Genomic DNA, 13,526 nt, shown 5'->3' with positions numbered 1-13,526 from the left:
CCACCGCTTAATCCACACATGACTTTAACTCTGTCAGTTGAATGCTCACATTGACAACCATTAAGTTAGAAAGCTCCGTTTTAGTTTTCGAAGCAGATATTCTCTCTACAGCCTATGGTCCCATTCACTCGGGAAAATCCCAACGCAGCTCCTAGAAGAAACGTGTTTCTATCTCACTGAATCTCAACAAAGATTCAACGCTCTTAGGTGAACGAACGCACAGCAGAGTAGTTTCAAGGAAACGTTTCTCCTCAGTTTTCGACGACGTCTTAACGCTGTTTCGCACGTATGCCGGCATTGGGCTGGAAATGACAGTTTCGGGATGCTGCACAAAAAGCGTTTGCCCAACGCTGAATCCACACATGAGTTTAACTCTGTCAGTTGAATGCACTCATTGAAAACCATTCAGTTAGATAGCTCCGTTTTGGTTTTAGAAGCAGATATTTCTCTGTACAGCCTATGTTCCCATTCACTCGGGAATATCCCCATGCAGCTCCTAGAAGAAACGTGTTTCTAACTCGCTCAATCTCAATGTAGATTCAACTCTCTTAGGTGAACGAACGCACAGCAGAGCAGTTTCACGGAAACGTTTCTCCTGAGTTTTATACGAAGTCTTCCTGCTGTTTTGTACGTATGGCGGAATTGGGCTAGAAATTCCTGTTTCGGGATTCTGCACAGAAAGGGTTTGCACACCGCTGAATCCACACATGACTTTAAATCTGTCAGTTGAATGCATACATGGACAACCATTCAGTTAGATAGCTCCGTTTTGGTTTTAGTAGCAGATATTTCTCTGTACAGCCTATGGTCCCATTCACTCGGGAATATCCCAATGCAGCTCCTAGAAGAAACGTGTTTCTAACTCGCTCAATCTCAACGTAGATTCAACTCTCTTAGGTGATCGAATGCACAGCAGAGCAGTTTCACGGAAACGTTTCTCCTGAGTTTTAGAAGAAGTCTTACAGCTGTTTCTTACCTATGGCGGAATTGGGCTATAAATTCCGGTTTCGGGATTCTGCACAGAAAGGGATTACCCACCGCTGAATCCAGACATGAGTTTAACTCTGTCAGTTGAATGCACACATGGAAAAGCATTCAGTTAGATAGCTCCGTTTTGTTTTTAGAAGCAGATATTTCTCTGTACAGCCTATGTTCCGATTCACTCGATAATATCCCCATGCAGGTCTTGGAAGAAACGTGTTTCTAACTCGCTCAATCTCAATGTAGATTCAACTCTCTTGGTTGAACGAACGTACAACAGAGCAGTTTCAAGGAAACGATTCTACGGAGTTTTCGATGAAGTCGTACCGCTGTTGCATATGTATGCCGGCATTGGGATGGAAATGCCGGTTCCGGGATTCTGCACAGAAAAGGTTTGCACACCGGTGGATCCACACATGAGTTTAAATCTGTCAGTTGAATGCACACATGGACAAGCATTCATTTAGATAGCTCCGTTTTGCGTTTAGAATCAGATATTTCTCTGTACAGCCTATGGTCCAATTCACTCGGGAATATCCCAACGAAGCTCCTAGAAGTAACGTGTTTCTACCTCGCTGAATCTCAACGTAGATTCAACTCTCTTAGGTGAACGAACGCACAGCAGAGGAGTTTCGCGGAAACGTTTCTCCTGAGTTTTAGACGAGGTCTTACAGCTGTTTCGTACGTATGCCGGCATTGGGCTGGAAATTCCCATTTGGGAATTCTGCACAGAAAGGGTTTCCACACCGCTGAATACACACAAGTGTTTAGCTCTGTCAGTTGAATGCACACATGGACAGCCATTCAGTTAGATAGCTCCGTTTTGGTTTTAGAAGCAGATATTTCTCTGTACCCCTTTTGGTCCCATTCACTCGGGAATATCCCAATGCAGCTCCTAGAAGCAACGTGTTTCTAACTCACTGAATCTCAACGTAAATTCAACTCTCTTAGGTGAACGAATGCACAAAAGAGCAATTTCAAGGAAGCGCTTTTCCTGAGTTTTAGGCGAAGTCATTCTGCTGTTTCGTACGTATGCCGGCATTGGGCTGTAAATGCCGGTTTCGGGATTCTGCACAGAAAGGGTTTGCATACCGCTGAATCCACACATGAGTTTAACTCTGTCAGTTGAATGCACTCATTGACAAACATTCAGTTAGATAGCTCCATTTTGTTTTTAGAATCAGATATTTCTCTGTACAGCCTATGGTCCCATTCACTTGGGAATATCCCAATGCAGCTCCTAGAGGAAACGTGTTTCTAACTCGCTCAATCTCAACGTAGATTCAACTCTCTTGGGTGAACGAACGCACAGCAGAGCAGTTTGAAGGAAAAGTTTCTCCTGAGTTTTAGACAAAGTCTTACTGCTCTTTCGTACGTATGCCGGCATTGGGCTGGAAATGCCATTTTCGGGATTCTGCACAGAAAGGGTGTGCACACCGCAGAATCCATACATGAGTTTAACTCTGTCAATTGAATGCACACATGGAGAACCTTTCAGTTAGATAGCTCCGTTTTGGTTTACAATTAGATATTTCTCTGTACACTCTATGGTCCCATTCACTCCGGAATATCCCAATGCAGCTCCTAGAAGAAACGTGTTTCTAACTCGCTGAATCTCAACATCGATTCAACTCTCTTAGGTGAGCGAACGCACAGCAGAGCAGTTTCACGGAAACGTTTCTCCTGAGTTTTAGACGAAGTGTTACCGCTGTTTCGTACGTAGGCCGGCATTGAGATGGAAATGCCGGTTTCGGGATTGTGCACAGAAAGGGTTTGCACACCGCTGAATGCATACATGAGTTTAATTCTGTCAGTTGAATGCACACATGGACAACCATTCAGTTAGATAGCTCCGTTTTGGTTTTAGAAGCAGATATTTCTCTGTACAGCCTATGGTCCCATTCACTCGGGAATATCCCAACACAGCTCCTAGAAGAAACGTGTTTCTGACTCGCTGAATCTCAACATATATTCAATTCTCTTAGGTGATCGAACACACTGCAGAGAAGTTTTAAGGAAACGTTCCTCCTGAGTTTTAGACGAAGGCATACTGCTGATTCGTACGTTTGCCGGCATTGGGCTGGAAATGCCGGTTTCGGGATTCTGCACAGAAAGGGTTTGCGAAGCGCTGAATCCACACCTCAGTTTAACACTGTCAGTTGAATGCACACATTGACAACCATTCAGTTAGATAGCTCCGTTTTGGTTTTAGAAGCAGATATTTCTCTGTACACCCTTTGGTCCCTTTCACTCGGGAATACCCCAACGCAGCTACTAGAAGAAACGATTTTCTGACTCGCTGAATCTCAACATAGATTCAACTCTCTTAGGTGAACAAACGCACCGCAGAACAGTTTCAAGGAAACGTTTCTCCTGAGCTTTAGACGAAGTTTACTGCTGTTTCGTACGTATGCCGGCATTGGGCTGGAAATGCTGGTTTCGGGATTCTGCACAGAAAGGGTTTGCAAACCGCTGAATCCACAGCTGAGTTTAATTCCGTCAGTTGAATGGACACATGGAGAAGCATTCAGTTAGATAGCTCCGTTTTGGTTTTAGAAGCAGATATTTCTCTGTACAGCCTATGGTCCCATTCACTCGGGATTATCCCAACCAGCTCCTAGAAGAAACGTGTTTCTGACTCGCTGAATCTCAACATGGATTCCACTCTCTTAGGTGAACGAACGCACAGCAGAGCAGGTTCACGGTAACGGTTCTCCTGAGTTTTAGACGAAGTTTACTGCTGTTTCGTACATATGCCGGCATTGGGCTGGAAATGCCGGTTTCGGGATTCTGCACAGAAAGGGTTTGCAAACCGCTGAATCCACACGTGACTTTAACTCTGTTAGTTGAGTGGACACATTGACAACCATTCAGTTAGATAGCTCCGTTTTGGTTTTAGAAGTAGATATTTCTCTGTACAGCCTATGGTCCCATTCACTCGGCAATATCCCAACGCAGCTCCTAGAAGAAACGTGTTTCTGACTCGCTGAATCTCAATATAGATTAAACAATCTTAGGTGAAGGAAAGCACAGCAGAGCAGTTTCAAGGAAACGTTTCTCCTGAGTTTTAGACGAAGTTTACTGTTGTTTCGAACGTATGCCGGCAATGGGCTGGAAATGCCGGTTTTGGGATTCTGCACAGAAAGGGTTTGTAAACCGCTGAATCCTCACGTGACTTTAACTCTGTCTGTTGAATGCACACATTGACAACCATTCAGTTAGATAGCTCCGTTGTGGTTTTAGAAGCAGATATTTCTCTGTACAGCCTATGGTCCCATTCACTGTGGAATATCCCAATGTAGCTCCTAGAAGAAACAGGTTTCTGACTCGCTGAATCTCAAGATGGATTCAACTATCTTAGGTGAACGAACGCACAGCAGAGCAGTTTAAAGGAAACCTTTTTTCCTGAGGTTTAGACGAAGTCTACTGCAGTTTCGTACGTATGCCGACATTGGGCTGGAAATGCCGGTTTTGGGATTCTACACAGAAAGGGTTTGCAAACCGCTGAATCCACACGTAAGTTTAACTCTGTCAGGTGAATGCACCCATTGACCACCATTCAGTTAGATAGCTGCATTTTGGTTTTAGAAGCAGATATTTCTCTGTACAACCTATGGTCCCATTCACTCGGGAATATTCCAACACAGCTCCTAGAAGAAACGTGTTTCTGACTCGCTGAATCTCAACATTGATTCAATTCTCTTAGGTGAACGAACACACAGCAGAGCAGTTTTAAGGAAACGTTGCTCCTGAGTTTTAGACGAAGGCATACTGCTCTTTCGTACGTATGCCGGCACTGGGCTGGAAATGCCGGTTTCGGGATTCTGCACAGAAAGGGTTTGCGAAGCGCTGAATCCACACCTCAGTTTAACACTGTCAGTTGAAGGCACACATTGACAACCATTCAGTTAGATATCTCCGTTTTGGTTTTAGAAGCAGATATTTCTCTGTACACCCTATGGTCCCATTCATTCGGGAATACCCCAACGCAGCTACTACAAGAAACGAGTTTCTGACTCGCTGAATCTCAACATAGATTCAATTCTCTTCGGTGAACGAACGCACAGCTAAGCAGTTTCAAGGAAACGTTTCTACTGAGTTTTAGACGAAGTTTACTGCTGTTTCGTACATATGCCAGCATTGGGCTGGAAATCCCGTGTTTGGGATTCTACACAGAAAGCCTTTGCAAACCGCCGAGTCCACACGTGAGTTTAACTCTGTCAGTTGAATGCACACATTGACAACCATTCAGTTAGATAGCTCCGTTTTGGTTTTAGAAGCAGATATTTCTCTTTACAGCCTGTGATCCCATTCACTCGGGAATATCCCAACGCAGCTCTTAGAAGAAACATGTTTCTGACTCGCTGAATCTCAACATAGATTCAACTCTCTTACGTGAACGAACGCACAGCAGAACTGTTTCAAGGAATCGTTTCTCTTGTGTTTAATACGCAGTTTACTGCTGTTTCGTACGTATGCCGGCATTCGGCCGGAAATGCCGGTTTTGGGATTCTGTAAAGAAAGGGTATGCAAACCGCCGAATACACACGTGAGTTTAACTCTCTCAGTTGAATGTACCCATTGACAACCATTCAGTTTGATAGCTCCTTTTAGATTTAGAAGCACATATTTCTCGGTACCCGCCTATGGTCTCATTCACTCGGGAATATCCCAACAGAGCTCCTAGAAGAAACGTGTTTCTGACTCGTTGAATCTCAACATACATTGTACTCTCTTAGGTGAACGAACCCACAGAAGAGCAGTTTCAAGGAAACTTTTCTCCTGAGTTTTAGACCAAGTCTTACCGCTGTTTCGTACGTATACCGACATTGGGCTGGAAATGCCGGTTTCGGGATTCTGCACAGAAAGTGTTTGCACACCGCTGAATCCACACATGGGTTGACCTCTGTCAGTTGAATGCACACATTGACAACCATTCAGTTAGATAGCTCCGTTTTGGTTTTAGAAGCAGGTATTTCTCTGTACAGCCTATGGTCCCATTCACTCAGGAATATCCCAAGGACGCTCCTACTAGAAACATCTTTCTAACTCACTGAATCTCAACATAGATACAACTGTTTTTGGGGAAAGAACGCACAGCCGAGCATTTTCACGGAAATGTTTCTCCTGAGTTTTAGACGAAGTCTTACCGCTGTTTCGTACGTATTCCGGCATTGGGCAGGAAATGCCGGTTTCGGGATTCTGCACAGAAAGGGTTTGCACACCGCTGAATCCACACATGAGTTAAAATCTGTCAGTTGAATGCACACACGGACAACCATTCAGTTAGAATGCTCCGTTTTGGTTTTAGAAGCAGATATTTCTCTGTACAGTATGGTCCCATTCACTCGGGAATATCCCAACGCAGCTCCTAGAAGAAACGTGTTTCTAACTCAGTGAATCTCAAAATATATACTACTGTCTTAGGGGAAAGAATGCAGAGCAGAGAAGTTTCACGGAAACGTTTATCCCGAGTTTTAGACGAAGTCTTACCGTTCTTTCGTACGTATGCCCGCATTGTGCTGGAAATGCCGGTTTAGGGATTCTGCACAGAAAGGGTTTGCTCACCGCTGAATCCACACGAGTTTAAGTCTGTCAGCTGAATGCACACATGGACAATCATTCAGTTAGATCGCTTCGTTTTGGTTTTAAAATCAGATATTTCTCTGTACAGCCTATGGTCGCATTCACTCGGGAATATCCCAACGCAGCTCCTACAAGAAAAGTGTTTCTTACTCTCTGAATCTCAACATACATTGAACTCTCTTAGGTGAACGAATGCACATCAGAGCAGTTTCACGGAAACGTTTCTCCTGAGTTTTAGACTAAGTCTTACTGCTCTTCCGTACGAATGCCTGCATTGGGCTGGAAATGCCGGTTTGGGGATTCTGCACAGAAAGGGTTTGCATTCCGCTGAATCCACACATGAGTTAAAGTCTATCAGTTGAATGCACTCACGGACAACCATTCAGTTAGATAGCTCCGTTTTGGTTTTAGAAGCAGATATTTCTCTGTACAGCCAATGGTCCCATTCACTCGGGAATATTCCAACGCAGCTCCTATAAGAAAAGTGTTTCTCACTCGCTGAATCACAACATCGATTCAACTCTCTTAGGTGAGCCAACGCACAGCAGAGCAGATTCACGGAAACGTTTCTCCTGAGTTTTAGTCGAAGTCTTACCGCTGTTTTGTATGTATGCCGGCATTGAGCTGGAAATGCCGGCTTCGGGATTCTACAAAGAAAGGGTTTGCACACCGCTGAATCCACACATGAGTTTACCTCTGTCAGTTGAATGCACACATTGACATCCATTCAGTTAGATAGCTCCGTTTCTGTTTTATTAGCAGGTATTTCTCTGTTCAACCTATGGTCCCATTCACTCGGGAATATCCCAACGCAGCTCCTAGAAGAAACGTGTTTCTAACTCGCTGAATCTCAGAATAGATTCAACTCACTTAGGTGAACGAACGCACAGCAGAGCAGTTTCACGGAAACGTTTATCCTGAGTTTTAGACTAAGTCTTACCGCTGTTTCGTGCGTATGCCGGCATTCGGCTGGAAATGCTGGTTTCGGGATACTGTACAGAAGGGGTTTGCACACCGCTGAATCCACACATGAGCTTAACTGTGTCAGTTGAATGCACACATGGACAACCATGCAGTTAGATAGCTCCGTTTTGGTTTTAGAAGCCGATATTTCTCTGTACATCCTATGGTCCCATTCACTGGGTAATAACCCAACGCAGCTCCCAGAAGAAACGTGTTTCTAACTCACTGAATCTCAACATCGATTCAACTCTCTTAGGTAAGCGAACTCACAGCAGAGCAGTTTCACGGAAATGTTTCGCCTGAGTTATAGACTAAGTCTAACTGCTCTTTCGTAAGTATGCCGGCATTGGGCTGGAAATGCCGGTTTCGGGATTCTTCACAGAAAGTGTTTGCACTCCACTGAATCCACACATGAGTTTAATTCTGTCAGTTGAATGCACACATGGACAACCTTTCAGTTAGATAGCTCGGTTTTGGTTTTAGAACAGATATTTCTCTGAACAACCTATGGTACCATTCACTGTGGAATATCCCAACGCAGCTCCTAGAAGAAACGTGTTTCTAACTCTCTGAATCTCAACATCGATTCAACTCTCTTCGGTGAACTAACGCAGAGCAGAGCAGTTTCACGGAAACGTTTCTCCTGAGTTTTTGACGAAGTCTTACCGCTGTTTCATACCTATTCCGGCATTGGGCTGGAAATGCTGGTTTCAGGATCCTGCACAGAAAGGGTTTGCACACCGCTGAATCCACACTTGAGTTAAAGTTTGTCAACTGAATGCACTCACGGACAACCATTCAGTTACATAGCTCCGTTTTGGTTTTAGAAGCAGATATTTCTCTGTACAGCCTATGGTCCCATTCACTCGAAAATATCCCAACGCAGCTCCTATAAGAAACTTGTTTCTCACTCGCTGAATCTCAACATCGATTCAACTCTCTTAGGTGAGCCAACGCACAGCAGAGCAGTTTCATGGAAACGTTTCTCCTGAGTTTTTGACGAAGTCTTACCGCTGTTTCGTACCTATGCCGGCATTGGGCTGGAAATGCTGGTTTCGGGATTCTGCACATAAAAGGTTTCCACACCGCTGAATCCAGATATGAGTTTAGCTCTGTCAGTTGAATGCACACATTGACAACCATTCAGTTAGATAGCTCCGTTTTGGTTTTACAAGCAGATATTTCTCTGTACAGCCTACGGTCCCATTCACTCAGGAATATCCCAACGACGCTCCTACAAGAAACGTGTTTCTAACTCACTGAATCTCAACATAGATACAACTGTCTTTGGGGAAAGAACGCACTGCAGAACAGTTTCAGGGAAATGTTTCTCCTGAGTTTTAGACGAAGTCTTACCCCTGTTTCGTACGTATGCAGGCATTGGGCTGGAAATGCCGGTTATGGGATTCTGCACAGAAAGTGTTTGCACACCGCTGAATCCACACATGGGTTTATCTCTGTCAGTTGAATGCACAATTTGACAACCATTCAGTTAGTTAGCTCCGTCTTGGTTTTAGAAGCAGATATTTCTCTGTACAACCTATGGTCCCATTCACTCGGGAATATCCCAACGCAGCCCCTAGAAGAAACGTGTTTCTAACTCGCTGAATGTCAACATCGATTCAACTCTCTTAGGTGAACGAACGCACTGCAGAAGAGTTTCAAGGAAACGTTTCTCCTGAGTTTTAGACGGAGTTTACTGCTGTTTCGTACGTATGCCGGCATTGGTCTGGCAAGGCCGGTTTCGGGATTCTGCACAGATAGGGTATGCACACCGCTGAATCCACACATGAGTTTAACTCTGTCAGTTGAATGCACACATGGACAACCATTCAGTTAGATAGCTCCGTTTTCGTTTTAGAAGCAGATATTTCTCTGTATAGCCTTTGTTCCCATTCACTCGGGAATATCACAACGCACCTATTACAAGAAACGTGTTTCTAACTTTCTGAATATCAACATAGACTCAACTCTCTTAGGTGAACGAATGCACAGCAGAGCACTTTCATGGAAACGTTTCTCCTGAGTTTTGGACGAAGACTCACCGCTGTTTCGTACGTATACTGGCATTGGGCTGGAAATGCCGGTTTCGGGATTCTGCACAGAAAGGGTTTACTTACCGCTGAATCCACACATGAGTTTAACTCGGTACGTTGAATGCACACCTGGACAACCATCCAGTTAGATAGATCCGTTTTGGTTTTAGAATCAGATATTTCTCTGTACAACCTATGGTCCCATTCACTCGGGAATATCCCAACGCAGCTCCTAGAAGAAACGTGTTTCTAACTCACTGAATCTCAACATAGACACAACTGTCTTTGGGGAAAGAACACACATCAGAGCAGTTTCACGGAAATGATTCTCCTGAGATTTAGAGGAAGTCTTACTGCTGTTTCGTACGTATGCCGGCATTGGGCTGGAAATGTCGGTTTTGGGATTCTGCACGGAAAGGGTTTGCAAACCGCTGAATCCTCACGTGACTTTAACTCTGTCTGTTGAATGCACACATTGACAACCATTCAGTTAGATAGCTCCGTTTTGGTTTTAGAAGCAGATATTTCTCTGTACAGCCTATGGTCCCATTCACTCGCGAATATCCCAATGAAGCACCTAGAAGAAACGTGTTTCTAACTCGCTGAATCTCAACATAGATTCAACTATCTTAGGTGACCGAACGCACAGCAGAGCAGTTTTTCGCAAACGTTTCCCCTGAGTTTACACGTAGTCTTACTGCTGTTTTGTGCGTATGCCGGCATTGGGCTGGAAATGGCGGTTTCAGAAATCTGCGCAGAATTGTTTTGCAGACTGCTGAATCCCCACATGAGTTTAACTCTGTCACTTGAATGCAGGCATGGACAGCCGTTCAGTTAGATAGCTCTACTTTGGTTTTAGAAGTAGATATTTCTCAGTACAGCCCATGGTCCCATTCATTCTGGAATATCCCAACGAAGCACCTAGAAGAATAGTGTTTCTAACTCGCTGAATCTCAACATAGATTCAACTCTCTTAGGTGAACGAACGCACAGCAGATCACTTTCATGGAAACGTTTCTCCGGAGTTTTAGACGACGACATACTGCTCTTTCGTACGTATGCCGGCATTGGGCTGGAAATGCTGGTTTCGGGATTCTGCACAGATAGGGTTTGCACAATGCTGAATCCTCTCATGAGTTAAAGTCTGTCAGTTGAATGCACACACGGACAACCATTCAGTTACATAGCTCCGTTTTGGTTTTAGAAGCAGATATTTCTCTGTACAACCTATGGTCCCATTCACTCGGGAATATCCCAACGCAGCTCCTAGAAGAAACGTGTTCCAAACTCGCTGAATCTCAACATCGATTCAACTTTCTTAGGTGAGCCAACGCACAGCAGAGCAGTTTCCCGGAAACGTTTCTCCTGAGTTTTAGACGAAGACTTACTGCTATTTCGTACGTATGCCGGCATTGGGCTGGCAATGCCGGTTTGGGATTCTGCAGAGAAAGGGTTTGCAAACCGCTGAATCCACACCTGACTTTAACTCTGTCAGTTGAATGCATACATGGAAAACCATTCACTTAGATAGCTCCGTTTTGGTTTTTGAAGCAGATATTTCTCTCTACAGCCTATTGTCCCATTCACTCAGGAATATCCCAACGAAGCTCCTAGAAGAAACGTGTTTCTGACTCGCTGAATTTCAACATAGATTCAACTCTCTTACGTGAACGAACGCACAGCAGAACTGTTTCAAGGAATCGTTTCTCTTGAGTTTAATACGCAGTTTACTGCTGTTTCGTACGTATGCCGGCATTCGACCAGAAATGCCGGTTTTGGGATTCTGTACAGAAAGGGTTTGCAAACCGCCCAATCCACACGAGTTTAACTCTGTCAGCTGAATGCACACATGGACAACCATTCAGTTAGATAGCTCCGTTTTGGTTTTAGAAGCAGATATTTCTCTGTACAGCCTATGTTCCCACTCACTCGGGAATATCCCAACGCAGCTCCTAGAAGAAACGTGGTTGTAACTCAGTGAATCTCAGCATAGGTACAACTGTCTTTGGGGAAAGAACGCACAGCAGAGTAGTTTCACGGAAATGTATCTCCTGAGTTTTAGAGGAAGTCTTACCGCTGTTTCGTATGTATGCCGGCATTGAGCTGGAAATGCCGGTTTCGGGATTTTGCACAGAAAGGGTTTGCACACCGCTGAATGCAAACATGAGTTTACCTCTGTCAGTTGAATGCACACATTGACAACCATTCAGTTAGATAGCTCCGTTTCTGTTTTAGAGGCAGATATTTCTCTGTGCAGCCTATGGTCCCATTCACTCGGGAATATCCAAACGCAGCTCCTAGATGAAACGTTTTTCTAGCTCGCTGAATCTCAGCATAGATTCAACTCACTTCGCTGAACGAACGCACAGCAGAGCTGTTTCACGGAAACGTTTATTCTGAGTTTTAGACGAAGTCTTACCGCTGTTTCGTACGTATGCCGGCATTGGGCTGGAAATGCTGGTTTCGGGATACTGCACAGAAGGGGTTTGCACACCGCTGAATCCACACATGAGCTTAACTGTGTCAGTTGAATGCACACATGGACAACCATGCAGTTAGATAGCTCCGTTTTGGTTTTAGAAGCCGGTATTTCTCCGTACATCCTATGTTCCCATTCACTCGGGAATATCCCAATGAAGCTCCCAGAAGAAACGTGTTTCTAACTCACTGAATCTCAAAATCGATTCAACTCTCTTAGGTGAGCGTACTCAAAGCAGAGCAGTTTCACGGAAACTTTTCGCCTGAGTATTAGACGCAGTCATACCGCTGTTTCGTAGGTATGTCGGCATAGGACTGGAAATGCCGGTTTCGGGATTCTGTAGAGAAAGGGTTTGCACACCGCTGAATCCACACGTGAGTTTGACTCTGTCCGTTGAATGCACACATGGACAACCATTCAGTTAGATAGCTCCATTTTGGTTTCAAAAGCAGATATTTCTCTGTACAGCCTATGGTCCCATTCACTCGGGAATATCCCAACGAAGCTCCTAGAAGAAACGTGTTTCCAACTCGCTGAATCTAAACATAGATTCAACTCTCTTAGGTGAGCGAAAGCACAGCAGAGCAGTTTCACGGAAACGTTTCTCCTGAGTTTTAGACGAAGTCTTACCGCTGTTTCGTACGTATGCCGGCATTGGGCTGGAAATGCCGGTTTCAGGATTCTGCACAGAAAGTGTTTGCACACCGCTGAATCCACACATGAGTTTAACTCTGTCAGTTGAATGCACACATTGACAACCATTCAGTTAGTTAGCTCCGTCTTGGTTTTAGAAGCAGATATTTCTCCGTACAAGCTATGGTCCCATTCACTCGGGAATATCCCAGCGCAGCTCCTAGAAGAAACGTGTTGCTGACTCACTGAATCTCAACATAGATTCAACTCTCTTAGCTGAACGACAACACAGCAGAGCAGTTTAAAGGAAACGTTTTTCCTGAGGTTTAGACGAAGTCTACTGCAGTTTCGTATGTATGCCGGCATTGGGTTGGAAATGCCGGTTTTGGGATTCTGCACAAAAAGGGTTTGCGAAGCGCTGAATCCACACCTTAGTTGAACACTGTCAGTTGAATGCACACATTGACAACCATTCAGTTAGATAGCTCCGTTTTGGTTTTAGAAGCAGATATTTCTTTGTACACCCTATGGTCCCATTCACTCGGGAATACCCCAACGCATCTACTAGAAGAAATGAGTTTCTGACTCGCTGAATCTCAACATAGATTCAACTCTCTTAGGTGAACGAACGCACTGCAGAAGAGTTTCAAGGAAACGTTTCTCCTGAGTTTTAGACGAAGTTTACTGCTGTTTCGTACGTATGCCGGCATTGGTCTGGCAAGGCCGGTTTCGGGATTCTGCACAGATAGGGTATGCACACCGCTGAATCCACACATGAGTTTAACTCTGTCAGTTGAATGCACACATGGACAACCATTCAGTTAGATAGCTCCGTTTTCGTTTTAGAA

This window comes from Aotus nancymaae, unplaced genomic scaffold, assembly GCF_030222135.1.
Source record: "Aotus nancymaae isolate 86718 unplaced genomic scaffold, 86718_ANA_hifiasm-v0.15.2.pri h1tg000207l, whole genome shotgun sequence".
In the NCBI taxonomy this organism is placed as follows: domain Eukaryota; kingdom Metazoa; phylum Chordata; class Mammalia; order Primates; family Aotidae; genus Aotus; species Aotus nancymaae.
Note: the sequence above shows the minus strand (reverse complement) of the source record.